This window comes from Leptonotus elevatus, chromosome 10 (genome assembly GCF_054856555.1).
Source record: "Leptonotus elevatus isolate MCC_2025b chromosome 10, RoL_Lele_1.0, whole genome shotgun sequence".
Lineage (NCBI taxonomy): Eukaryota > Metazoa > Chordata > Actinopteri > Syngnathiformes > Syngnathidae > Leptonotus > Leptonotus elevatus.
This window is the reverse complement of record NC_141248.1, coordinates 23,061,818-23,089,625: the sequence shown is the minus strand read 5'-3', so window position 1 is coordinate 23,089,625 and position 27,808 is coordinate 23,061,818. Positions and strand designations below refer to the sequence as shown.

Genomic DNA, 27,808 nt, shown 5'->3' with positions numbered 1-27,808 from the left:
CAGCCATCCATCTATCCATCCAGCCATCCATCTATCCATCCATCCGTCCATCCACCCACCCATCCATCCGTCCATCCATCCATCTGTCCACCCATCCATCATCCATCCATTTACCATCCGTTCATCCATCCACCCACCCATCATCCATCCATCTACTGTCCATCCACCCACTCACCCATCCATTTATCATCCGTTCGTCCATCCATCCATCCATCCATCCATCCATCCATCCATCCATCCATCCATCCATCCATGTCTCAATCGTAGGAAAGATACCGTCAACAGGATTGTATCAAATTGTTGCAGAAACACAGAAAGTTTAGAAAGAAGCCATCTTAATTTCAGCTCTGGATAAAAGGTGTGTATATATATACATATATATATGATCACATTTGCATTGAGAAATATAGATATACCTTACGTAACAGATTGTAGCCCAATTTGGAAGAGGCATCTGACAATATCTGTTTTCAAAGCATTTGTATCCCTATTTGTTATGACATGATGCATACTCTGCTCATTATAGAATTGCTCTAAAACAATTGATCTAATGTCAGACTTTTGCACACAACCACGTGTGTTTATAAAAACTCGACTCTCCTGTGGTTAATTTGCATCAAAACTCCCGAGTGTTTTTTGCCCTTTGATGCTCTTCTCCTTAATTGCTCTTGACAAGTGGCTACAAAAGTGTCACAGTGTTTACTGGTTTCTAAACACAATGATAGTGTTTCTTTTTGTCTTGTTGACAACGGTACGACCTTCACCGCTGTGTCTTCTGGTGTTTTCTGTGACAGCGCTGACACCCGAAAGACTTTTGACGTGAAAAGAGTGTGCATTTAGTTCCAAGCCTTTGAACAGAAATAATGACCGAAATGATAAAATATTTTCCCGACGCGTGACACAGTCGATGGAACAGCGCGGCTACATTTAGCTAATTAGCTTTCAAAATAGCAAAACGAAACTCTCGGCGGTGCTGGCGGCATTCCTAAATCCTGAAAACACGTCAAAGTTGCAAGCGGCTTTGTTGGCTTCTCACTTGAAACGCTGAGCATTAGCACTTGATTAAGAAGTGGCCTTTGGTAGGTCTTCCCTTATTAAATCATGTGCAGACTTTTGCAGGTTCAGCCAGCTTGGCTTTGTGTTTCAAGCAACACATGTTCAGTTATTCATGTTATATTGACAACAATTTTCACATATGCTGTTTGTTCAATTAGTGACTGCTAATAAAATTAGTAGGGTGATGTCATATGGTAGGAAGGCAAAAATATGATACTACTTGCAAATACAGCAATTTGTGATTATTAAAAAAAGAGGTCCTTTAAAAATATTGTCACTTTCCAATTAATATTTTTTGCCACCTTTAATTCTGGCAGTTATTGTTTCAGTTGCACACCATATTCACCCAATTTACTTTTAGGTCATTCAAAGCATCTAGCATTAAGTTGAAAGTGCAGTTTTTTTAAAGTTTTTTTTTTAGCCTATGTTCATCTAAACATAAATCAATTCAATTCTTTCTATATTCAGAATCTAGTTTGTACTACTGAATTTATTAACCTTATTCAATATTTTCCCGCTAGGTGTTTTTACAACTTTTAACCTATTTATTTAAAGCATGCAGCAACACGTTAAAAAGAATATTAAAACTTAGATGAGTTTGAATGCTAATTGCTGCAAAACGGAAACAGATAGAAATATACTTTTTTTCCTCAAGAAAGAAGAGACTATGGTCTTTCTTTTAGCAGGTTCCATGTTTTTATAGTAATAGAACACAATATCAGTCAAAATCCAGTAAAACAGCCGGGACCAAAGGGGGTTGCTTCAGTGAAAATAGCTGGGAGTGAATGAGTTAAGTAATGCAGTAAAATGAATTAATTGTTGCACAAATAAAACACAGTATAGATTCCGTCACTTTTTAGAGTATACACGACGGAATGTTTGTTTTAACTAAATTCTCACTTGTGAACGTTATTGTAAAATTCACATTCTCTCTGTTAGCTGATTTGGGTGACCTGGCTTCCTAAAATGTAAATGTTTCTATCTGCAGCATCACAGAGCTTCCTTGCACCCAAAACCTGAGATATATACAAAGGCGAATGCACATGACAGCGCGTACACACTTCGAATCAACCTCCCAAGAGTAATCTGACAGGTGAGAAAAGCTTACAGCGAGGTTAAAGGGGAGGGGAGTACATTACATTAGCAGGTCACCTCTCCAGGGACGTGCAGATCATATTTCACTGTTATACTGCAAACGGGAGATTGCGCAACATACAACCATATTTCTAAAGATGACCGTCCCCTTTTCCTTTTTTTTTTGAGTCATTGCTTTTCCATATTGAAGTAGAATCTGTACATGTGATGTGTAGCTTGTTTAGGTATGAGAAGATCCTAACCCGAACCCTAGCCCTTGACACCCATTCATCTGCAGTTGAAGCAATACATTGCTCCAGGCACTATTTGCTGGAAATGTGGATTTCATAGAGCAATCCTGTATTCATGACCATTTTAAAGCTACGTGTGTTTGACATGCAGGCCGTCGGCAGGGTTGTGGTTGACATTTTTCATTTTGTAGGCTGCTGTGTCCCCTGTGATCATTTTCTGGAAACATTTGGCAATTTTGGGCAACACGTGATGAGAACAAAGTGGAACGGACTGCAGTAAAGCTTTGAAAGGATTTTGAAATAGCAATTCTGTGATTCGTGCAAGCAGCAGAAGGTACGGCCACTTGTGGAGTTCTTTACTTTTTGAGTGCTGCTGAACAATGGGTCTGTTTGGGCAGGTGCTTATCAAAGGCTTTCAGAGGATTTACTGTAGCGACAGATCCGCAAGACACCTTTCATCACAATGATGAGATATACTTCACGACTTAGGTGAGACTGGTTCATGTCCGTTGTGAGTCAGGCTGGAAGTCTTTTAGTGAGACAGACTTGTTCCCAGCAAGGCGCTCATTCTCTTCCTCTGCGCTTCATTGGCGTGCTGTTCTTGCAAATGCATGGAAGCAATCGGGGACACTTTGGGGAATCAGAAATTGGGCACTATTGAGTTTCAAATTTAAAAAAATCCAGGAAAGAATCTGTGTAGAAACAAATTGGAACCCGAGTGTAGTGACTTTTTGTGTTCCAGAAACCAGAGCTTATTCTTAGTAAAGTAAAAAATATTTATCCATCCCATCCATCCATCCATTCATCCATCCATCGTCTCCCAACCATGAGGTTGTGGGTTCAATCCTCAGCCCTTGTGACCATGTCAAAGTATCGTTGCAAGACACTGAACTCCGATTTACTCCCAAGTGGACCTGGCAGCAGTCGACCACTGGCGTGTGAATGGGTGAATGTGATGCTTTGTAACGCGCTTTGGGCACCATATTGTGTACATAAATTGCTATATAAAAAGCTGCCAATTTACCTCAACTACAGTGTCTATCTATCAAAATCTTACTGTACTGCATTTGGTTGCTTTATGTCCTCAAAACATTTTTATACAAATATATACAGTACAGTACAGTTCTGCCTTAGCATAGGTTCATGATGGGCCACGGCACCACGTTCTCAACGTACAATTGCGGGTTATGTCACCGCCATATAACCTGAACTTCCTCATAAATGGAGGAGCCTCTGAACAGTAGATGTTCAGATATTATTAGGTCGACTGCGCATTTGTTGTACTTGCAGGATTTTGAATAATTTCCTTTCCCTTTGTATTATGCTCCACGCTAGCCTCTGGTTGGGACGGGCAAGCCAAAAAAAAAAAGCCCAACTCGGTGCCAGTCCCAAGCTTGCCTAAATAGGGACTGTGGGAGTCAGGAAAGGCATCCATCCATAAAAGTATGCCAAAACGTGATCTTCCAAAACAACCCCAAACAGAGAAAAGCTGAGAAGAAGTAGGTTTTAAACCCCAGTAATGCAGTGTTATTTTGTGGCATTTGTTTAATTGATTAACTGCTACAATTTGGCAGTATCGTTAAAACGTATCTCTTTTCCAATTACTTCGTAAAATATATTTGTTTGCAGTTGGTCCCGAGTCGTAAACTAATCCTGTTAAAGCGCTTGTAAAGCAAGCGCTTGTCCTCGCTCAATCAAAGCAAATTGGTGCTTGTGCCAATTACAAGCCATCAACAAACATCCCAGCATTACTTTTTTTCCCCTTCAAATATTTAACATTTGGCCACTCCCAGCGCTGATGTAACACTTGAAAGGCTTCTTGGAAAGTGTGTCCTTCGTGCGCATCAAGCGCCATCTTGCAAGGCCTCCGAAACTCGTGTCGAAACGAGAGGGCACCTTTTTGCTTGAAATTCCTTTTTCAGGGAAGAAGATGAAGTCGCGGGCGGCTGCCAACTCTCTGCATTTTGGGACCCACACACCGTGTTCACGCAGCTGCTGTTTTGATGCGCTGCCAGTTGCCATCATGCCAATAATCAAGTCGTTTGCACTGAATGTTCACCGACAGATGCAGGAGACCTTGAGTGGAGAACAATGCTGTTTTTGTGCTCGTCCTTAAGATGTGTTACTCGCGCCATTGACACATGATTAAAGCATCCCATTGTTTTGGATTTTTTTTGTTTTTTGCCTCAAGGAGACCTATTATACCGCATTTACCACCCTCTCTAAAAAAACTTTTTTTTTTGTGCTATCCCCTTAAAGGTGTATTCAAGGGTCGCCGTGTCTTCCGGGTGGATCATCTTAACGATTGGTTCTCGATCCCATCAATCAATCTGATGTAACGACGTCGTGCATGCTCATTCCTAGCTGCACATGCGCACTTCGAGAGTTTGTAGCCGGTGAGCTTCGGATTCGGCTATTCATCCTTGTAGCTCCACCGATCTCACCGCATACTTTGAAAATGGCTGAGAGCCGCAAGAGGACATTTGTCTATGAAATCGGAGGGACTGATGAAGACAAAGATGAGCTTGCACGTTTCCGACATTTGATAGGCGTTTCCCCCGGACAAGCAGGAGAGCTGGTAGCATGCGTTATTTTATAAAAATGACAAACCGACCTTTGGCTTCTACTTTTCAAGAAGATCCTTGAATACACCATTAATTTGTTTTTAAATTAATTGGTTCTGTAAAAAAAAAATATATATAGAAAAGTGTAGACATGTGCCGCAGCCTCTATAACTTCCAGTACCCTGGCTAAACTCCTCCCCTACATCAGTGTTTTCCACTGTGCCTCATATGCCTGGTGGGCCGCTCTATAAACAGCTTCATAAAAACTAGTTTCACAACCAAAAGAGTCAGATGGTTTGAGATCAAAATAGAACGTATGTTCTTTCAGACACTGACGAGCAATATGTCTCTTCCACTGTCTTTGTTCGGCCCGTTTCCAAATGTCTCGCGGACCGAACCCGTGGTTATCGCTACCATTCTTTGCTGATCGGCTGTGAGAAACAGAGGTGGACAATACATTTGCAGGAAGTAAAAACCGATTGAGTAGAAGCACCTGCGGCTAAGGCCAATCTGTGGCAGGGTTTTTACTTTCTGGACTTGGATTCTCCACTTCTGGTGAGAAATCATGTTTCTGACTGACTTCCGATGAAGCATGCTGGGTCAATTTAGACTCAAGTTAGCTAGGTAGCTAATGACGCTAAGTAGCTAATGAGCAGCTGTTCCCCCTCAAATTGAGGGGGAATTGGTTAGTTGGAGGACAAAACGGGGTCGGAGCCTCTGCCAGCCTCGTTGGGAAGAAAGAAGTACAGTGTTTTTGATGCTGGCAGACTTCTGGTCACCGCTGTGCGAAGCTACAAGTTTAGCCGTGGTCTGTGTGTGCGCGAGTGTGTTTGAATGCTGCAAGGCTGCTGTGCTCTGTAACTATTTAAACTGACTTTGCTGACCATCACCGAGGTGGCGCTCCTCCCGCTTCGAGGCTTGCTGGCAGAATGGGAAATCAATACAGTCGATAGGAAGAGCATTAGGGTGGCCAAGTGGTTTTAGCCGCCCTCTGACTTTCCCATTGTCAGTCCGGTGTTTTCACAAAGCAGTTTGCTGCCGCCTTTGCTTGGCCGTCTTCAATTTTCACCGGGAAGATGTACAGCTGGAAACACTCAGTCGAACAAAGGGCAAGCACTTTTCATACGAGGCGCTTTTTTTTAACCAGATGCTTTCAAGGAAGGCTTGACTTGAACCATTGTTGTGTTCTCATGTGCACTAAACAAACAAGAAGCAACAACTTGCCCTTCCAAAAGGACACCGGCCTCATGATTGTATCAAAATGTAATTGTACTTTTTATCCAAATAAATCCATGATCTTGTTCAATTTTTTCCATATTTCAAACATTTAAAAGGCTTCTGACTAAACACCCTGGGGATCAATCTTACAGCTCTTTTTCACGCTTTTTTAACCCGCACAAGACGTTGCACTGCCCATTAAGAAAAAAAAAAAACGTAGTTAGCGTCAATTGACGTTATTGGCAGTATACAGTGGGCGTGCCCTCAACGTCAATTGACATTTTTGGTTGTAAAAGAGCTAAGCTAATATTTGTGTACATGTGCTATCTACCATTATATTACTTGCCAAGATTGTGCCAAACAGTTACATTCCTACCGCGGTAATATAACCCTAATTAGTATGCACGTCAGAATATGCTATACTTGCAGTCTATCAACTACGCTAATGCAAATGTAGTTTAGTGAGTATTTTAGGCCATATTTTTTACATAAATGAAAAACCAAGAACATGCCAGGAGTGTCGCAAACAGAGCAACACCTCCTCATTCCTCAATCAGAGATGGCAAATCCAGGTCCAGAAAGTAAAAACCCTGCCACAGTTTGGCTTTAGCCTCTCGTGTTAGCGAGCTAGCTAGCTCCCTAGCAGATAAACAAGCACCCGTCATACATGTCATCATATGCATTTTGTCTTCCATTTTTGGCCTTTGCCACATCTCCCTTTGCATTTTGCTCAATGTCAGTGCGATAGTGTATTCACATCAATGTGACAAATTTGATCCTTTTAAGTCAAAATTACGCCGTCAAGAACTGCTGTCACATCGGCTCATTTAATTGACAGTGATATCAGCTCTTCTGGATCACTTTAATGCGTCAATCGGTCTCACACTAGATCCTTCTAAACTTCAGAGGTTAAATAATATTCATCTGGAGCTTAAACACAAACGTCAGCTGCTTATCTGGATTCTGGCATTTATTGACAATGGACAACACATTGTGAATGCCTCGATATGACGAGCGTGAGAATTACTCTGAGAAGTGAAAGCAACGATTCCGGCGGAAAATTATTTCTGCTCTTTCTAATTAATTTGTCAGTAAACGCTGGTTGCTTAATTAAAAGGCCGCTTTAGTGCCGACGGCTCGATACGTCTATTCCTCGCCTTTCATGTGCATTACTTTCCTAGAATGTAGGACATTGTGGGTAAAGAGGGGGCGCCGATATGCATAATGAGCTATTCATATTCGCACGTTATGAGAGACGGCAAAAGACGTGCGAGAGGGCAAACGATCACATTTGCTTATTTTTACTAAAACTAATAAAAATTACACAAAAACAAATCATTTTCAAAAACAAACTAAAGCTAATAAAAACTAACAAACCTGCACTCGCATTGATTAAAACTAACTCAATTTAAAATAACAAAACTTTAACTAACTGCAATGAAAATTTCCCAACTGTTTATAACCCTGATTGCAATGCATGCATATGTGCAACAAGTCACTGCACAAATACGGTCGAAATGCTTTTCTCATTTTACAGCATGACCCTTAAAAATAAATGATTTGATTTGGAAAAAGATGCACTGTGCATTTGCATAATTTCTACTAACTATCAGGCTTATAATGTTATGGATTTTTTTTTCATTATAGTTAAGTTTCAATTTATTTTGACTTTGAGTTTTAACTGCCACTACTCCTCCGCATGGAGAGGAGCCAGTTGAGGTGGCTCAGGCATCTGGTTCGGATGCCTCCTCCAAATGACTGTTTGACCTTTCTTCTTCTGTACAGATAGATCTACAGCAATACCGAAATAAATTATTTTAAAATCATCCCTTTTTTTAAAAGATTTTACCGGTAATCGGCAAAGACGAAAACTACGTAGTTTCAATTATTTTATTTTGTAAACCAATTCTTTTTTTTCAATGTTTGTATTTTTAGCTCCTTGGGGTATGCTAGGTTCCTTCCCGACATACCAATTATTACCTTACTTTTATCCAGGTCTTTTGTGCCTTCTTCTGGCATCTTAGACTCTTTTTTTTTTTTTTAAGTTGTAACTAAGACTTTCTTTTTTTTAATCAACTTTTCACATCTAATATCTGTTTTTGGCAGCTCCACCCTTTTCCATTGGTGTCTGTCTCTCCCGTGGGTTGGGTGCCCTGCCTAGTGCCACACCATTCCCCATATTATCTTTCACGCACATTCTCTCACTTCCAGCACACAGTCCATGTTTCTTTTATTTGCTTTTGTGCCGGCATGGAAAGAGCCCTTTGTACCGTAGCACTTTGCCATTGGTTTTCTATGAATTAAATAATGCTTTTTCATTGGATGGATTTTGGAGCTCAGAAGGAATTTGATGAAAAGCACTTGTTTTGAAGCTGAAGTGTTTCCAACTTAAATCTCTCGGCTTCATCGCCACCCGTGTCTTCATTCTGTTTGATGGGGCTGCGAGAACTGTACACGCAGTCTTTCTTTTCCTTGAAATGAATTTCATCAAATGTGTCGGTAGGAAGCGAAGAACTGGCGGCTGACAATTATCTCCGTAATCGTTAAGCCTTCATGTTGTTTTGTCTCAGAGGTTTGTGAGCAAAGCAAAGGGTAGCTGGTTGACGCACTTATTTGTTTTTTTTACCCGTGTAATCGCCGTTTGAAGTGTTGTTCAGACGAGTCTGAAGCCTGCCGCGTTGGTTCATTTAGTCTCCTTAAAAAAACAAAAAATATCTAAACTGCACTCACTCACTTTTGGACTGTGCAGCCTCCTACACACCTGTGGGGGCTGGAGGAGGAAGGAGAACTGACAAGGGCCCTAAAAACATACAATTACAGCGTATTGGGGTCTTGGTGTGGCGGGGAGGGGTGTAACGTTTCATTTACAGCAGGGTGCCCAAACTTTAACCTCCTGGGATCAGCCGTTTCTTTGGAGGGCAGAGGAGTGCCTGGGCCCATTCGGGGATAGAACTTGTGTGGCTTACGAGCACAGAGCGCTAACAGTGAGCTAAAAATTTTGTCCCGCTGGCATAGCCCCTTATTTTGGATGATAGGCTGTATTTTTATTACATTTTTTAATGTCACTTGTCATTTTTAGTGTTTCAGTGCTAATTTTGCGATCGACTGTTGATGTATTGAGCATATTGAGCACAAGTGATTTACAGTAAACCCGCATTATTCGCTACTACTACTTGGGGACTAAAGAAGAACTTGCAAAATATGTTTCTAATAGCCAATATTCTATTTGAGTTTATATTATATATCTTAATTGTTTAAACCTTGATCCCCCCCCCCACTACGATCCGTAAACACTTTCAAACTCATCTTTCAACACTAAAAATGCTTTGTTTTTGAAAAATGCACCACACTGTAAAAATATCAATGAGTGCATTTTAAGGTTTTGAGTCAGTGAAAATTGGATATGCTCATCATCCTTCTGATGTGTGTGCCTTAGGCCACGTTGGGGGGTAATATAGAATTAGAGACACACAAGAAGAAGTGATTCACAACCGACTCAGTAAGATGCAGTGATAATTAAGTGATAGTTTGACGAAAGATTAAGAATATATGCCTGTGAGCATTTTGCATTGTGTGTTAACATTAAGATAAATTGACTTAATTAAGGCAAAGCTCTGTCATTGTTTTAAATGCTCAACCTGTAATTCTTTGTATTTGTTTAGTTTCACAGTAAACTAAAAGCAGAGGTGGCAAATCCAGGTTCTGAAAGTAAAAACCCTGCCACAGTTTGGCTTTAGCCCCTAGTGCTAGCTAGCTAGCTCCCTAGGAGGCGAGCGACATTGGCCCTAGTTAGCTAGCTAGCTAGAGCTAGGGGCTAAAGCCAAGCTCCCAAGCAGGTAAACGAGCACTAAGGGTGCTAGCTAGCTAGCTCACGAGCAGGTAAGCGAGGACTATGGGAGCTAGCTAGGGAGCTAGCTAACTAGCACCTGAAGCTAAAGCCAAACTGTGGCAGGATTTTTACTTTCTGGACCTGGATTTGGCACCTCTGACTAAAAGCTTTAAGCAACCGCACCCCCCCCCCCCCAAACTTTGGTAATAAGTGAAAAAGTGCTCAAACATAATTTTTTGACTTTCGAGGCTCATTTTGAGATGAACAGATCACGCCACTGAGAACCAATTGCAGTACCTCAGAGCATACACACACACACACACGAGCACTGAGTCATAACTTGCAATGTTTTTAGCCACAGGGAAATCCTTTATCCACATAACTAGATTAAGTCACAGGGAGCTCTGATCAGCTTAATTTGGATTCAGGCCGCTTTGCCTTTCACTCCGTCTCCATGCGCGTCTGTCACTCTGTCTGCCTAAATGGCAGCATGTTTGGCTCGTTTTATTGCCATCACCTCATTTTAACGCCTTGCCTGTCTCAGGAATGAAACAAACAAACAAACAAACAAACAAACCCAAACGCCACAGGCTAAAACGTTCTGCTTCCTTCCTTTTTCTTTATTTTTTTAATTTATTTTTTTATAGCTTTTCTTTCCCCAGCTCAATTGTTTCCTTTCATGAATGACATAAAGCATCTTTACTCCAGCAGTGAGCAGATTTGTATATTTGAAGCTATTTTGCAACCAGAAGCATGTTTTTCCCATTTGTAAACACCGTTAATGAAGTCGCTCTTTTTATTTATAGACTTTGTGTCAATGCAATATATTGACGTGCGCAGTTTGGAATTGCATGCAATTCCTCCAGGGATTGACAGTAAATAATGTGTCTATTCCAAGAATTAGCATCTCATTTGCAAAGCGGAAATATTTTCAATCCATTTCCCGACAAATCAGAATCAAGCGCTTTGTATGTTTTGCCATTTTGGAGAGTTGTAGAGGATTTGCTTGGAATACAAAATCAATTCTGTCATAGCGCTTCTATTCACCATACAGGCATTTTCAACATTCTGCATTCTTCAGCAAGTGTGAACAAAAGTTAACCTGTTGACCTTAAGACATGCACACAAGGGCATGTGAACAAAACAAGCAGCTACTCAGACTGCCAGCAGCTTGAACACTTTATTTTCTTTTATTTAAATAACAATTTCAATAGATCTCTCAAGTGCAAATTTTGAACTCAAGTATGCTCACCCTTGTGCTAGACATGGTAAAAAAATTGTTTTTATCTTTACAAAAGTGCAACTTAAATAGATAAATGGAACAGTGGCATCAGAATAAAATTTATTTAATCTTTTTTTTTTTAATGATTTTGTGACCGCGGCGTGTAGTCATTGAAATTGTAATTGAATTTCAATCATTTGCACCGCCAGAATCTGTAAACAATCAACAAAAGTGACTGTTGTCGCCAATTTTGTCCACCAGAAGTCAAACTGACAACCCCTTGAATGCAATCTGAAATTGTCTGTTACTCAAGATTTGCTGCCTGATCCTGATACACTTGTGAAGGCTAAAAGATGTCAAGTTTCAGGAGCAAAGTCACGGCGAAGAATACAGATCTGCGTATATGCGAATACTTCCTGTAAACGTATTTGAAGACACGGAATAGTGGAAAATATCAGTCAACAACCTTCGTTCGAAAGAGATTGCTTGAGTGGAAGCCTTTTATGTTCTTTTTTTCATGCACTGCTAGAACTTGTATGTATTTTTTATGTGTACATCTAAAGGCAGGGGCATAATTTTACATTCTCATATGAGTTGCAAGATATCAATAAGTGGGAATGTTTTCCAAATGCACCAAAAAAGGAAATAATCAGGAATCATTGTTATATACTCCATTCCACCTCACGGGTGTGCCATATCAAGATGCTGATTAGACATGATTAGTGCACAGGTGTGCCTTTGACTGCCCACAATAAAAGGCCACTCTGAAAGGTGCAGTTTTGTTTTATGGGGGGGGTCTGGTGACACAGAAAACTGGTCAGTACTGACTGGTTTTCTGAGTCCCCAGAATGCAACCCCCCCGCCCCCTGGATTTTTTTCTCGGCAAAGAAGAAGTGCTCACTATCACAGATTTAGATTTAGGTTTGTAACAATATTTGAGAGAAATGGTGGAAGAAGTTTTAGATCTTTGAGTTCATCTCATAAAAAAAAAGGGAGCAAATACAAAATTGTTGCGTTTATATTTTTGTTGAGTATATATAGCTTAGCTGGCCCACTTGAGATACAATCGGGGTGAATGTGGCCCCTGAACTCAAATGAGTTTGACACACCTGTCTTAAATGTTTGGTAAGTGGATGTTTCCACATGCCAGTAGGAGGCTTTCAAGATGGAAGACTCACAAACTAATAATTTGAGTTTTTCACCGGCAGTTTTTCCCGCCCTCTATCCACTTGTGTTTTTTCCCTCCATCATTTTCTGAGTAGTCAAATCACCAGTTACATAACAGACCTCTGACTTTCCCAATATGTTGCTCACTCCGCCGAAGTGGGGCGACAACGCATATCACCATCATTTCCATCCACTCGAGCCTTGAGAAGACAAGCCGCGAGCCTTGTTCATTACTGAAGAATACCCCCCCCTCCTGAAAAAAAAAAAAAAAGAAGATGTGAGGACTAAGGGATGGACATGAAGTGGGAGGGGAGCAGGATAAGAAGGCACAGAAAAGCAGAATTATACCAAGGGCCAGAGGGAAGGAGGGGACGGATAGGACAGAAAGCGTGTGATGCCGAGGGAGGGTGGGGTGGGGTGGGGGGTGGTGAATAATGAGGGATGGAGAGGAAAGTGGGGGATAAGCAAGAAGGGTGGAGGTGGTGGGGGGCGCAAAGCGAGAGCGAGAGCTGAGCAGAGCTGAGGAGGCGCTTGGCCTGCGGGATTGCGGCGCGTTTATCCTCCTCTGCAGCCGCCTTGTGAAGCGCTACCTCAGGAAAAGGCTTCTAAAGCAGGGTGGCCGCCACTGAGCTGTTAATACCCACAACATACACAGGGGGATTTGGGGAGGGGGTGGGGGGGGGGTGCTTGTATGTTTCATATCATATCTCTGCAGACCTTATCCACTCGCCGCCGTGAGGTTGCCCGGAGTCGACCGCAGACATGAAGTTAGCGCGCAGGCAGTCGGTATTTGGACCGTCGTGTGTCTTACATCCAGTTTTGGGAATTAACCAAGTTTGAATTACTTTGTTACTGTATTAAGGAGATTTTTCAGGCGTCTTTCTTGAAAATAGAATTTATGTTTCTCTTTATTTTTACTCCCGACCTTCGAAAACGGATACCTGGGCCACTCCACTGAATCGGTCACATTTATTTGTTTGTAACGCTTAAAAAACCCTCCGGTATTTTTACAAATCTGATTGCAAACATTTTGAACATCTCAAAATGTGTAAATTGGCTCATGATTAATTTTTTGTGTCAAAGTTTTTTTTATACTGAAACTTCTCATTTGATTATGAAATGCCAGGAACAACACTTGTGTGACCAAAAAAATAATAAAAAATAAATATATATATATATATATATATATATATATATAATTTTATATATATATATATATATATATATATATATATAATTTTATATATATATATATATATATATATATAATTTTATATATATATATATATATAATTTTATATATATATATATATATAATTTTATATATATATATAATTTTATATATATATATATATATATATATATATATATATATATAATTTTATATATATCTATATATATACTGTGATTCAGTAGTGTGAGTACTTTTGGCCCCTCTGGTTACATCCACAAAGTGTTTCAATAAAGCAGCCCTGTCCACTGGGAATTGCTCTAAAACTCCCTTTGAGCCCCAGCTTAGAGAAGAACAATCTACACAGTGGAAGGTGGAGAGATGGCATGTGATGTTCTCCAGAGGCTTTCGAATGATTAATTCAACAAAAGAAATACCTAAAGGGTGATAAAGATGAAAGATGTGAAAGATATTTCCTCTTTTAGATGTCTTGCTGAAATTATTCGACAATTGTGCCGACCTTCTCGCCGTCATTCGTGCCAAGTTTCCATCCCAGGCTAATTGATAGGGACTCTTTTAAATCTGACAAAACACAACCCACACAGCGTACTCATGGCATCACATTTGGAATGGGTGATAACCGAGACAATTGTGTAGCATCAAGTCAAGTGCCACGAAACAACTCTTCCCATTTATATGACCCACAAAATGCCGTCCATATGAAACACTGCTCAGTTTAAAAGCAGCTATTGTTGAAATTCAATGAATCAATAATAATATGACAAGGGCCCACTTTTATTACGAATTTTAGAAATGATCAGGAAAAGTTTTACCCACATTAGCAAGAACAAGAAAAAAGCTCTAACTGGTGTCAAGAGTTAGTTTTATCCCTCCAACCTTTTCATGGGATTATTTCATAACAGTTTTAGGATTTAAATGGGAGTACAATCATTTTTTGATGATTAATGCATACAAAAATCAATGCTGATGTGCGGACAGTAAAATCTTAAATTGTCTTGCTTTCATCTCCAGCAACTTTTCCTACAATTCTCAAAACCAGTTTAAATGTTGCCCTGTTGGTTATGACTTCTTTCATCTTCAACATCAGCTCTCTCAGGCAACTTGGGACTGTAGTTCAGTGTTCTAAAGTTGTCTGCTCATGAATATGCAAATAAAAAAGTTGCTAAAAGTGTCCTACAATTTGTTTGATAAATGCAGGGCTCTACCAAACTCAAACACTGAACTCCTCATACTGGTGAAAGTTTGTTTGTTGCTGGTCGTGGACATCAAATCTCGAGATTTCGGAGTTGGTCTTTTGGATTTTAAAGACATGACTCTAACATCAACCCTCTTTTCTATATTGCCAAAAACAATCACCTTAGTTTAGTTTGGATTGCAAACGTTGCCGTCAGAGCTAACACTATCATTCTGCATATATTAACCCAAGGGTTAATATATGCAGACTGAGCAAAAGGGGTCCTAGGACTGACCCGAGAGGAACCCCACATCATGGCGTTTTGATCAGATTCAAAATTTCCAATCCTCACAATCCTCAAACTCATTCAAAGATTTTCTCAAATAGTCACTAAATTGGTTGAGGGATAGTCGTGCCCCCAGGAATGTGACAAAAATGTCGCCCTTGACACCAGTTACACCAATCTACACAGAATCGGATTGTGTGGATTCCAATTCAAACATGAGATGTCTGAAAATAAACAGGAACCATTTTTTCTCCCTGTATTTGTACGGTCATCACTGTTGACCAACGAGTGCCTGCGGTAGATTTTTATCGACCCGCGACCCACCGACGTAACATCAGAACCTGAGCAAGACTACACGGCGTGCTATTAGAAGGCTAACCACCCGTGTGACAACAGCTTAAGTGCTCTTTAATGGCGGCATAGGGGGTCGCGGCGGTACGCGCGCTGAAGCCTTTGTTGTGCGGGTGTTTACTCGTGCATGAGCCCTTACGATCAAATGCTGTCTCATTAAGAGCTGAAATGGGACGCTGGAGATTAGACCGCGTGGAAATATATGGAAGAAGGCCTTTGAGGGCAGCCCGATGTTAAGAGAGTGCAGTACAACTTTGTGCAATTAGACCAGAATGAAACATTTTAAGAAAGCCGTTGAGCTATTTTCAACTTTTACAATTTGATCTGGATAAAGAATGCTTATTTGGAGGTGAAGAACAACAGTTCTCTTTTGGACACGAATGACCTCCTCCAAGGACGACATCATCACCTTGGGCGTTGTTTTTGTAGACAGGTGCCTGTGTGTCCGAGCTCATCTTCATTTTCGTGCATGTCTACTTTACTGTCTTTGGGCCTGACTGGGCGTTCCGGCGGATGGAGTTGACAATTTGGACTTGCTAAAAGCAGGTCCAAGTGGTGGTTTCAAGCAATTTTGGTGGAGTGTGTCTCCTGCGATTGGCAACCAGTTCAGGGTGTACCCCACCTACTGCCCGAAGACAGCTGTCACAGGCTCCAGCGTGTCCGTGACCCTCCTGAGGATAAGTGGTTTAGATAATGGAAGGATGGATGATTGAGGTGCAGGCAGACGGATTCTGAGCTCCGCTTGAGTCGGTTTAGAAAATAGCCTCATTCGGATGTGATCGAGTACTATTAGTTTTTTCTTGTATCTTCTACTAGAGTGTAATGAAAATAATTTGACTAATAAAAGTGATGGCAATTTAGTGGCAAAAAGTACACTAGATTAGATTTTGGACTCGCTAAAAACAGGTCTAAGTGATTTTGGTGGATTTGATTGAAGTGCAGGCAGATAGATTCTGAGCTCGACTTGGGTTGAAAACTGGATGTGATAGAGTATTTTTTATTTTTTTGGTATAGTCTCCTACTAGATTTCCATGAGAACAGTTTGACTGACAAAAATGGTGCACACAATTACCTCCATAAATCACATAATAAACAACTAGTTTAATGGCCAGACAGATATTTCTGACACGAGTGGAAACATCTGCTTAATAATTGTCAGTGCTCCAACATAATGTGCACAGGCCAAAGTGGGCGAGTTCTTTACGTTGGTGTGTGCCAACGACACATCTGCCCTGCTCACATGACCTCCATTCCCGTGAAGTGAGATTGTAAATAATGTTCCACTGAGTTAAGCGGACTAAATCCTAAAGCTTCATCTTGCTGACAGAGTCTTTGGTTTGTAATCTGGATTCACAGCAACAAGGTTTTTAGGATTCCACCTCCCCCCCCCATTTTTTCCCCTTTCAGAATTGACATCACGGTCAGGTGAAAGTTTACACGATGAAGTCCGAGTGGGGCGGTAATTACCTGCGTTAAATAGCCCACACTGCAATCCCTGACATTGGAATAGTTCAGAGAGGTAGACGAGGCTTGGAGATGCAGAGCAAGTAATTAAATGAAGATTGCAGGCTATTGAAGGATCTCCAGGGCTAATACAGTGCCTCCTCTTCCTCACTCCCAAGACGAAGATGACAGTTAATGATTGTATTGTATTTGTGAAAGCACTTCAGCTCCCATATTCCATAGCTCAGCCCGGCTCTCTCCACGCAGAGCAAACACCACCGGCTCTTTCATTCGGACCGTTTTTCCCTTCATGTTCCATTAGCAAATTGCCAAATTGTTCCTCTCTCCTCCCCGCGTGCCCACTAACTCCTCCATTAGAAAGCTAACAGGGGAATGTATTCATTTAAAAAGCAGGAAAAACAATAAACTTCCCTCCGGGGTCTCTTTTTGACATTGCAGAAGCGAGGCCGTTGGCCGTGTAGCCGAAAGTCGTCTCTCAAGCGTGGCGGTGAGGTCATCGGGCTGAGGGATGGTGAGTCTTTTATTTGTGTAATCCCGCCGGCTGCGAAGTTCTGCTTGACCAGCACACCGCTGATTTTGTCTGACTGTTTTCTGATGTCATGTGTGTACCCGCCGAGATAAGATAATCCCATCCATCTTCTGGAGAGTTGTATAGGGAAAAAAAAAAATACAAGCTGCTTTACAGGACACCGGCTTTGACCTTGGACCACCGTGTTTCTTGTTAACGCTCTACCGCTCACATATCTTGACCAAACACCTTTGAACTTTACGGGATTTATTTTTCCACGGCCCAAGCAAGGGCATTAAGGATTTTAAATTACATCTGTTACAAGATGTCTTGAGACAGCTTGGGACAAAGTTCAAAGTCTTGACTTTATTCGACTTCCAAATGTTGGCGTTTTTTTATTTTTCAAATGTCAAGAAAGTTAGAACAAACTGTTATGTGAGGTAGGGCACAATATGTGATGCAATATGAAACAAAATGATATGATACGCTACGGAACGATCTGATTTGGTTCGATGCAGTGCTGCACTGCAGTACTCTATTTGCTAGCGTACATTGAGGAACGTTAAGTTACGATGTGCTATAATATGATATGATACAATCAGTGATGTCAGCCGATTAAAATAAATAATTTAATTAATTACAGGATTTGTAATTAAATAATCTAATGAACTAATTCTTTCTGTTTAAAACTGGGGAAAATAGCTTTTTTTTAACAAAGCCCTGCTTGATCTCTTATACTCTGCTGCCACCTGCTGGCCGTTTTTTGTAAAAAATGACCATTGCTTCAAGCGTTCTCTTCAATTCAGATGCTGCATCAAAGCCTTCTGTATGCTCTAGCATAAAAAATAATAATTAAATATATAATTTTTTGGGATACTGGTAATATTTAACATAGAATGTATTTATACGTTTAATAATTGGGAGCAAGTGAGTTAATCCATTTGGATCTCATATCTGCTCAAGGTCCCCAAATAAAGCATTGGAATTCTAGGACATAACAGAAAATTATTTGTTTACACAAGGTACAAATCACTGCGTTCTTGTTAATAGTCACGTCTTTGTTCTTAATATAAATAAACTTGGTCTAAGGTCCAAGTAAGCCACATTTAAAATGCTTGCGCATATTTCACTTCACATTCACAGAACCTGAATAAATGAATCCACTGGCGTCGTTAGCATCCATAAGGCAAGGGCCATTGTTGAGTTGGCCAAAAAGGCAGCCGACTGCCCTTTTGGTATTTAAATGAGAAAAGCCAAATGTAGAGCTGAGACAGTTATTGCCTCATTTGCAAATAAAGGGTGAGACGAATCCAGCCACTGGCCTGTCCTTTTGGCTATTCTATATAGAAAAGCCAAATGGCTTGGCTGTGGGACTTCTAGCGTAAATTTTTCACAACGCGTTAATTAGATTAATTACGTTGCCAGCCCGAGATACAATGTGACACAATTCATTATGATATGATCCACAAATGTACGGAACATCGCAATGTGATATGGTATAATGATTCTCTACGCCAAAAATAGGCTATTGTACGATAAAGCACGATAAGATACAATACATTATAAGGTCATACGGTTTGAGATGATACAATATAATATCCATCCATCTTCTTAACCGCTTGTCCTCACAAGGGTCGCGGGGGTCACTGGAGCCTATCCCAGCTGTAAAAATAACGGAGTTACTTGATGTCAACCGTAACTATTCACACACACACACACACACACAAAAACATCATTTCAACAATGACCGACTTTTTGCAATTGAACTTCTTCTCCCGAGTATGCGCCTGTTTCTGTCTTTGTGTGTGTGTTTGTTTACTTCCAAATCTCCAGATTACCGCACATCCAAAAATTGCTGAGCCATCAGCTCAGGTCACCCCCGAGTCTTAAAACGTCTCGTCCTGTGTCGCGTCCTCGCATATCAGGGTTAATATCAAACTTGGGGCGATCCAATCATTGAGATGATGTGTGTTTGATTCTGTTTACGCCGTCTGCTGTGTGATATAATTGAATATGCTGCATGCTATAATTTGATATATCTGTGTACGTATTGTGCGTGCGCGCGCGTGTGTTGTGTCGCTCATTCAGCTCAAATCAAAATAGAAGAGTCTTGCAGGGATTAGTCGTACCCACTGAACTTGTTATGGAAATAACCTCTGCACTTGATGAAGGTGATACGACGCCTCGCATCCCGATGAGAGCATTGAGCCACAATAATATTATTATTTTTTAATAAGCAGGACTGCACTAACTAAAGATTATGTTCCAGCAACCATATGTAAAAAAAATAAAAAAAAATAAAAAAAAAGATCCTTATTTAATATTTATAATGTTTTGTGTTTGTTTTTCTCCTATGCTATACATTATGTTTATTTAACCTTCTGTACTGTATATATAGTATGCGTACATATGCAATGGCAGTCCTATTTTATGACCTGGTTTGTTTCCAAGTGGTCAATTACTGTTTAAGTATAGCGCGATGCTGCCCGACCCAAATAGCGTCCTCAGAATCAACACATGTATAATTTATTTATTGTAGCGGAAGACCGATGTGTTTTTTTCAGAGGTGTTACAGAAGTTGATTATATAGTCAAGGAAGCCGATAACCAATATTTGAAGCCGATATTCATTTTCATTAAAAAGGGGGGACAAATATTGACATCAAAATTTTCTGAAATACAAATGCCAATCTTGACTCTGTTGTAATGTCGTAAAGCATGTTTATTGAACAATTTTTCAGACTTTTCAAAATGCAGAAGTTTTTATTTATTTTTATATTGCACAACTGACATCCGTTTAAATTTCTAACAAAACGTTCAGGGAGCTCCCAAGGTTATCAGTACGTCTTAAAAAGTTAAATGGAAACTTAAGCAAGTAAATACCATAGCTCTCTCTATAATGTAGATTTCTACAGTAAATGTTTTTTTTAAATACCTGAAATCTTAAACTTTCACATATCGTTGTTTTAATGTCAAACACAAACAAAAGGTTCAGAAGGTTCCTAGGGTCAGTAGCATTTTTTATAAACATAACTCAAAATTTAAATAAATATCTCCCTGAGATTAAAGTGGTTTTAGATTTACCTTATATCGACCGTCAGTCAGATTTTAAGGCCGATACCGATATTCGTCAAAATGCCCAATATCGGCGCCGATATCTCTAATTTATTGTATAGCATTTGCTGGGGGGGAAACTGCTTTGTTTTTGTTTTGTTTGTTAAATTGTTATAATGTTTTAAAATCAAAAGTTGCATTTGTACAAAGATACTGTTAAGTTCATTGTGATCAACATGGTCAGAGATGTTTTCATATGAATATGAATATGGTGGGTATGATGTGACACAGTCGGATACGCTAATCGATATTATTAAACACTAAACAGTATGATCTAATCAATCAATATAGACAGTGATTCATGAGAGTGGTTGGTTTTGGTTAGGTTTTTACTTCAAAACAAAAATAATGCTGGACACAAACTACTGTCGACTTGCTAAATCTAACCAAACAGCTTTTGTGCTTGGCAAGAGGGAGACTGTGGTCGCAAGCATGTCACTGGTATGCAGCCAGGATGAGGCATTACTTGTTTTAAATCCTTCAGCACTGATCAAAAGCAACCTTTGCAACAGACACACAAACACACACACACACACTAAATACACATCCAAGCCTTGATGACAAAAAACTTGAGCAATAAAAACAGTCGCTGACCTTTGTGTCGCTACTCACCGTGCAGATGGTTGTCGGTATGTTGCACGCTAGTCTCTTTTTGCATCACTCCTTTTATTCAATGGCATTCATTTTAACTGCTGATCTTTTTATAAAAAAAGAAAAAAGAAAAAAAGAAAAGATCCAGCTTTGCTGCTCCTATAAATGTGGTCAATATGCTCTAATTAAATCATCCCATATAGTCCAGACCGTCCAATAAATCGTAAAACTTTATATGACGAATGAGTACATTTTTAATGGCCCTTTTATTGTCAGTAAGAGCGTATTAAAATATTGCTTGTGTCAACACTCTTTGGATGACTGTGATGAAAGGAAAAGATGAGATAAAAAAATAAAATTTTAAAAAGACACGGTCATTTCTTGTTTGGAAGCTTTTGAGAGGCTTTTACAAATCTCAAATACTCACAGTTCAATCTACTTTATTTTTTTTATTTTTTTTATGCACAGGCTTAAACAAAACTGTGTCAATATTTAGTCTGTGCTCATATGAGAGTGCGGGTGTAGAATTAAAGGAATAGCCTGAATACACATGGCATGCAGTGACATCACTGTTAGAATTACCAGCATAGGGAATGCATTCAAAATTGTTATTTTTATGCCATTAAGTCAAACACTATTAATGACTGAAATAATTACATTTTAACGTATGTTTCTAGTTCGTTCATATGTTGGCTTATAAAACCAAAACCAAAAATGAATAAAGTCTGTAGAGTTGGATAAATAAAACTCTAACAAAATGTAACAAAGGGCTGACGAAACGTCCATTTCTTCTGTAATATTCCATAACAACTCATCAACTAGTCATTATTGCCTCAGTTGAGAAATATTTTATTCAAAGTCAAATTTGGCAGTGTTACCTCAGAGCATCAACGATGAAAAGAGTTTTGAAGCCAGCTAATATCAAATAATGATGCCTGTATCTTTGCTGCAAAGAGGTTTTTGAACTTGTTTCGACCCAAATTAAATTGATGACTTAAAACACAAGTGGATTAATTAATTTGATGTGAAATAATAATTTGACATTACAGTTAATTGAAAATTTAATAATGATTGTTCTTTTAATTTTAAACATGTAATTGAACCTAGTTAATAATGATTCATTTCTGCTCTGATTAATATATATTTCATGACTTTTTTTATAAATATTGAATGACATTAGTAATTATTCATTAAGGATTTGCTTTCATTTAATTTTGGCACCAACAACCCTCTTTACATCACACCAGATGAAAAACTACAATAAAAGACGATAATAAAGGAGAATCCAAATCTTGATTGACTGTTACTTTTCCAATTTTTTATACTTTTCCAACACAATGGTGGCCATAATGTTGGTAATCAGCGCGTCTAAAATATTGCCTTAATAAAACACTGCCAGACAGATGAGATTGTGCAGGTATGCCTAATGAAGTGTAGCTAACGATCAAACATTAGAAAAAACGGCGTTCCGTCAACCGGGGGAGTGCATTAATGCTGTTCTGGCAATTAGCACTAGCCTAACTAAGTAGCCTTTACTAAGATGCCATTTGTCACACATCTGTTTATGAGCTTCCTGAGAGTTTGTCTACATTTTCTTCACGCTTGTGCTGTCACGTGCCTCCATTTGTTCTGTAATCCATAAGGTTTGGCAGCGCACAAGGATCTTGGGGGGATTGCGAAGCGTCCTGCCTCATTCATCATTTCAAGCAAGCAGACTGAGAGAAGTTACTGGATGTGTTTAGCATCGTGGTTCGTAATTGTTTGCACACCAAGCGCCGCCTCAAAAAAATACTTCACTCTCTGTGTACCATCATCAGGACTCACATTACCTTATTCAAAGCCAGTGATTTTCAAAGCACTGCATCATATTAGCAGCCGTTTTAGCGCATTTGCCTGCTCTTTCAAGACAAGAGGAAGATTGCGCTCTGTTACAATATAAACAATGAACCCACTACACTAAAGTTTGTTTTGTATTGTATTTGTTATGTTTGCACTCTTTAGTAAACAGCAATAGAAAAGGGGTTAGTTTCACCAAAAACATTGAAAATGCCATTTCTGTAGAAATTGTGTGTGAAGGCTGTGTGGCCGAATGAACACTGTGGAATAATCTGGAATGATATTGAATGGCATGGAATGCTGCAGAATTACCTGAAAAGAGTTTAACAAGTTGAAAGTTAGAATGGTTTGGATCGATGAATACATGAAGAAATTATAGCAGAAAAAAACAAAAAAAGGGGTAGGGTGTGAAGAATCAATTAGGGAATGGACTAATAATCATCCCTAAAGGGAAATGAAACAGTTGAATGTTTTGAATGTCACTTTGAAATGATATAAATGTGAAATGTTGAATCTGCCATTAGGAATGATTGGGGTCATTTATTGCATGAATATTTGGAATATGTTAAAATTGGAATGACAAGAATCGGATGAAATATATGGAAGTAGAAAGATGCCCAAAAAAATGGGCGGAATAATATTAATACGTTTAAAGTATAGAAATAACATATGTGTGAAGGCCACAGCCTATGTCCACCAATAAAAAAAAAAAAAAACGAGATTAAAAAAATACAAATAAATGTCAGAATAAAAAAATAAAGATAAACATATAAATAGAATTACATTTCAATCAATCAATAAAAACACTCTACTCACATATTTATTTCATGCAGCAGACGCTCTGACAGGACAAAATGTTATTCAAATGAGGGGACGGTCCTAAGCGTGTCTTGGGTTGGACTCTGCTTTTCATTGGTCAAGTGAGCGGCTCGGCAAACGAGGAAGTCTCGCCAGCTTACATGGAGAGCTCCAGCAATAGACGACTATCTTGTCCACTGTCACCAAGACGTGTTGTCGAGCAACTCAAGTCGCAAGTTGTCCACATGTGTATCGTTTATTAAGGTGTGCCTGTTTGCTGAGGTTTTTTCCAAAACTCACTTTACAAGATCATAGTCTGGGGTTATTTTTCCCCCCATCCCCATTTTGTTTTTCTTTTCATCTTCAAAAACGCGAACTTGGATTTGCTGGTCATTATTTTGCAGTCTCTCTTGGACGGGTTGTGTCTGTTCCATTTCGTTGCACTTTGTGGTACAATGACAACAAAGTATACTGATTCTGATTCTATTCTGATGTAGTGCTCATAAAAGTCAAATAAAATGTGACGCTTATTCAATATTTAAAAAAGAACTGCATCGAAACAAAAATTACATTCAGATATATTGAATTCAAAATGAAATACAACAGTACTTGGTTACTGATCCATTCGCGTACCACTCGACGTTCGCGTGCCACATTGTTCGACTCATTGGCATTTAGCATACAGTTTTACACAGACTAAACGGGGAGCGGTTGGGGCACTGAATGTGCGCAGTGTTCTCTCCGGATGAGGAATCCGCTGTAGCCAAGATTCAAAGGGGCCAATTTTACACCAGCTTACCAGCAAGGAAGTGAAAGGAGGGATGAGCGCTGCCTAGAGACCGCCAGATGCTACACAAGGGAATCCGTTTGCAGCAAGGCTGACCAAGGATGCGATGATTCTAAATTGGCACGCAAAAAAAAAAAAATCAAATACGAATGAATCATGTGGAGAAAAATGGCTGTCAGTTCCTCTTTCCTTACCTCGTAGTCAGCTCTTTATTATTGGTTGCTTGGTGCGATTTCAATCACACATGCAGGAAAGTTCAGCCATCGGCCAGAAAAATTGCGATTAGTTTTGCGTCTGGATTTAATCTTTGAAGGAACGTATGGCTTTTTTGATCGTTGTCCATCTATATCAAGTATATTTATAATCCGCGATTTTAAATCCCTTTGTGGCGTCACGAGTCCAGTATGCGGAGGATGACGTTTATGCTTAAATGACGCCGAACTGAAGCCTGGTCTTCATACACATTGTCAATGGAATACATAATATAGACAAGAGCAAAATGATGCGTTTAATTCTTACCTCAAATCAGAGGATTGTCCTTCCATCCAGTTTCTATGGCATTTATTCACAGGTGAGCTGATTTTGGGTTCAGGGCAGATTTTCAACTGATTTATTTTTTAATCTGATACTATCCACAGTTTCATACACACAATTGATGAATGTGTATATTTCCTGTTCTAACACAATACGTGAGCGAGACACAATGTCCAGCAGTGAGCAGCGCGACGGCTCAACTCAGATTGCGCAATCCCTCACTGAGTTCAAGAGGTTTGTAATTGGCAAGTGCCTGTTTCTGTTTCTCTTCACGTCTCCAATGTTTAAAGACACGCCACTCGTTTTTTTAGTCAGGCTAATATATAATATATCATTTGTGTATTTAGCCTTGCTCATCGCATAAACGGCAGATCAAGTGCGTGGTGAGGCATAGAGTACTCTGTCTCACTAAATCGGATTTACCATTAGGCAAACACAAGGACGTTTTCTTCCGTTTGAAGCAGTTGCTATTTGTTTGAGTTTTCTGCAGTATCATGATTGTTTTGACTGATCCCTTTCGCTTCTCATGTAATCTAATCATAAAAAATGTCTCAAAACGCTACCAATCAAAAGAGAAACTAATTAATAAAGGAAAATTGTGCAGTTAAAATCGATTAGTCTATCGATTGTTCAATCTGATTGCTGTTTATTAACCAGGGATTGGTGTTTATTTCGTACTTCGTATTTGTATAGTGATTAAAAAAAAACAGGGGGATTGATGTCGTACTATGTTACCAGTTCGGTTTTCCAAAACAAAAACAGATATGTCCAAATGTCTTATTTTGATCTTGAACTAAATATAATCTTCTTTCATGAAGGACTCCAAAAACCAGTGAACAATTACGGTTGATATGCTGAAATCAGAGGATTTGGACAATTTTTTATTTAAAAATGGCTCCAAACGATCACTTGATTATTAAAATAGTTGTCTAATATTAATAAATTTGATAACCAACTACTTGTCGACATAGGTGGCAAATCCACGTCCAGAAAGTAAAAAAAAAACTGCCACAGTTTGGCTTTAGCCCCTGATGCTAGCTAGCTAGCTCCCTAGCAGGTAAACGAGCACCATGGGAGCTAGCTAGCTAGTTTGACAACTGAAACAATTAGTGATAACTTAGGGCTAAAGCCAAACTGTGGCAGGGTTTTTACTTTCTGGACCTGGATTTGCCACCTCTGCGTGACGATTTTGACAGCTCTAAAAAAAATAACAACGCTAGAGATTAAAGAGCTGCTTCAAACATCAATTTAGAAAATGCCAATTTTATACTTTTTAATGTCAGGCTGCTAATTTAATGTCCAATTTGCAAATGTTTAATTCTGACTCCAAGAGTCAGTGCCTCACAAAAAGTCAGTGGTTTAAAATGTGGGAAAATGGAAATGTTGATGTCATCAAATATAGAAAGGTGGTTTACACTCTGGACAATCCATCCTAAGATGACTATTTACATGTTCGTATGTCTTTGCCTTTGTAACAGTATTAGGCAATCCAATCATAGCACGGTTACCTCTGGAGAAACCAATCAGCCAATTTGTGTAGTGACAAACATTATCGAGTGCATGGAACATGGTGATGGATGCTCCTCCAAACCCAATAAAAATTATAAAAGCAACACGGCTGGCTTTGAGAGTGTCAGTTTTAAAGTGTATCTCTCGAAGATGCCTCGCTCGCACGGCAGATGGGAGAGCGTGATACTTCTCGCCGCTCAAGTGCGTAGCACCGAGATTGAAGCAAGCGGTGCTGTAATCGCTTGGCATGCGAGTCGTGGCAGGTGGTTGGCAGCCAGGCGCTCCATGTTGAATCCAGCAACTGTTGTCTGTATCGATCTGATGGTTGGAAAGTGGGAACGCGTGCTGTCGTGTTGTCTTCGAAACATGGAGACGACTTGTGGCGTTTACTTGAAGATTGTGTCTTGCTGTCTGTTTCCTAAACGTGATGCTCATTTAATTGTTTTATTTTTTTTCATTGAGTTCAAACTGTTGCTTGTGTCGTGAGACCTCATCAAGTGTGCCCCAGGAAGTCATCAAGTCTCACTTTTAACTGGTCTGAAAATTATTATTTACGATGATTCCTAGGTTTATGAGTGCTGTTCGTACTCGAATATGTCAAATCAGTTTTCTTCACTGAAAATAATTGAAATGCCTTTAATCCGTTCGAGTTTAGTCCCCAAAAAGCCAACATTTTTCCATTATGTTTTAATATAGAAAAATAGCAATGTATTGAAAATTTTATAATCTAAGAATGTCTACATGAACTTGACTTTGTGAACAGCTGAAGACATTCAAAGGCAAAGCAAAGAAAAAAAAAAGGTAACTTATTAAAAGTACTCAAAGAACGTAGATTGACAACAAACAAATGTACAAATGTATTTACAAACAGAAGAGTTAAAGCCATTTAAAAGCAAAGATAGTAAATAAAAAGTATGTTTGTGAAATAACTAAAAGACTGTATACTGAAATAAATTTCAAAAATGCAAAGAAGACCTTCATCAAAGGTATGTGAAAAACATTTAACCTGGATTTAAAGGCATTTATTCCTCGGGCTGACTTCACTTCTGTTGGCAACTTATTCCATTTGTGTGCAGCATAACAGCTAAATGCCGCTTCACCATGTTTGCTTTGAAACCTGGGCTCCACTAATTGACCAAGTTTGCAGACCCTATTTATTTTCAATTAGCATTTCCTTAATGTATTCAGGACCTTTTCAGTTATCATTTTCATTATGTTTTCAGGACCCAAACCATTCAGAATTGCAGAATCATAAAACCTATTCTTCAGTTGACTGGGAGCCAG

General features: G+C 39.4%; 1 protein-coding gene across 3 annotated transcripts in view; it reads left to right on the top strand.

Annotated features, from left to right (window-relative positions):
- Nucleotides 1-27,808, top strand: part of cdh22 (cadherin 22) — a 209,059-nt gene that overhangs the window by 86,547 nt on the left and 94,704 nt on the right. For all 3 annotated transcript variants that reach the window (XM_086086392.1, XM_086086391.1, XM_086086389.1), the window contains one exon: nt 17,287-17,359. The gene's annotated coding sequence lies outside the window, so the exon portion shown is untranslated. The remainder of the gene's footprint in view (nt 1-17,286; nt 17,360-27,808) is intronic.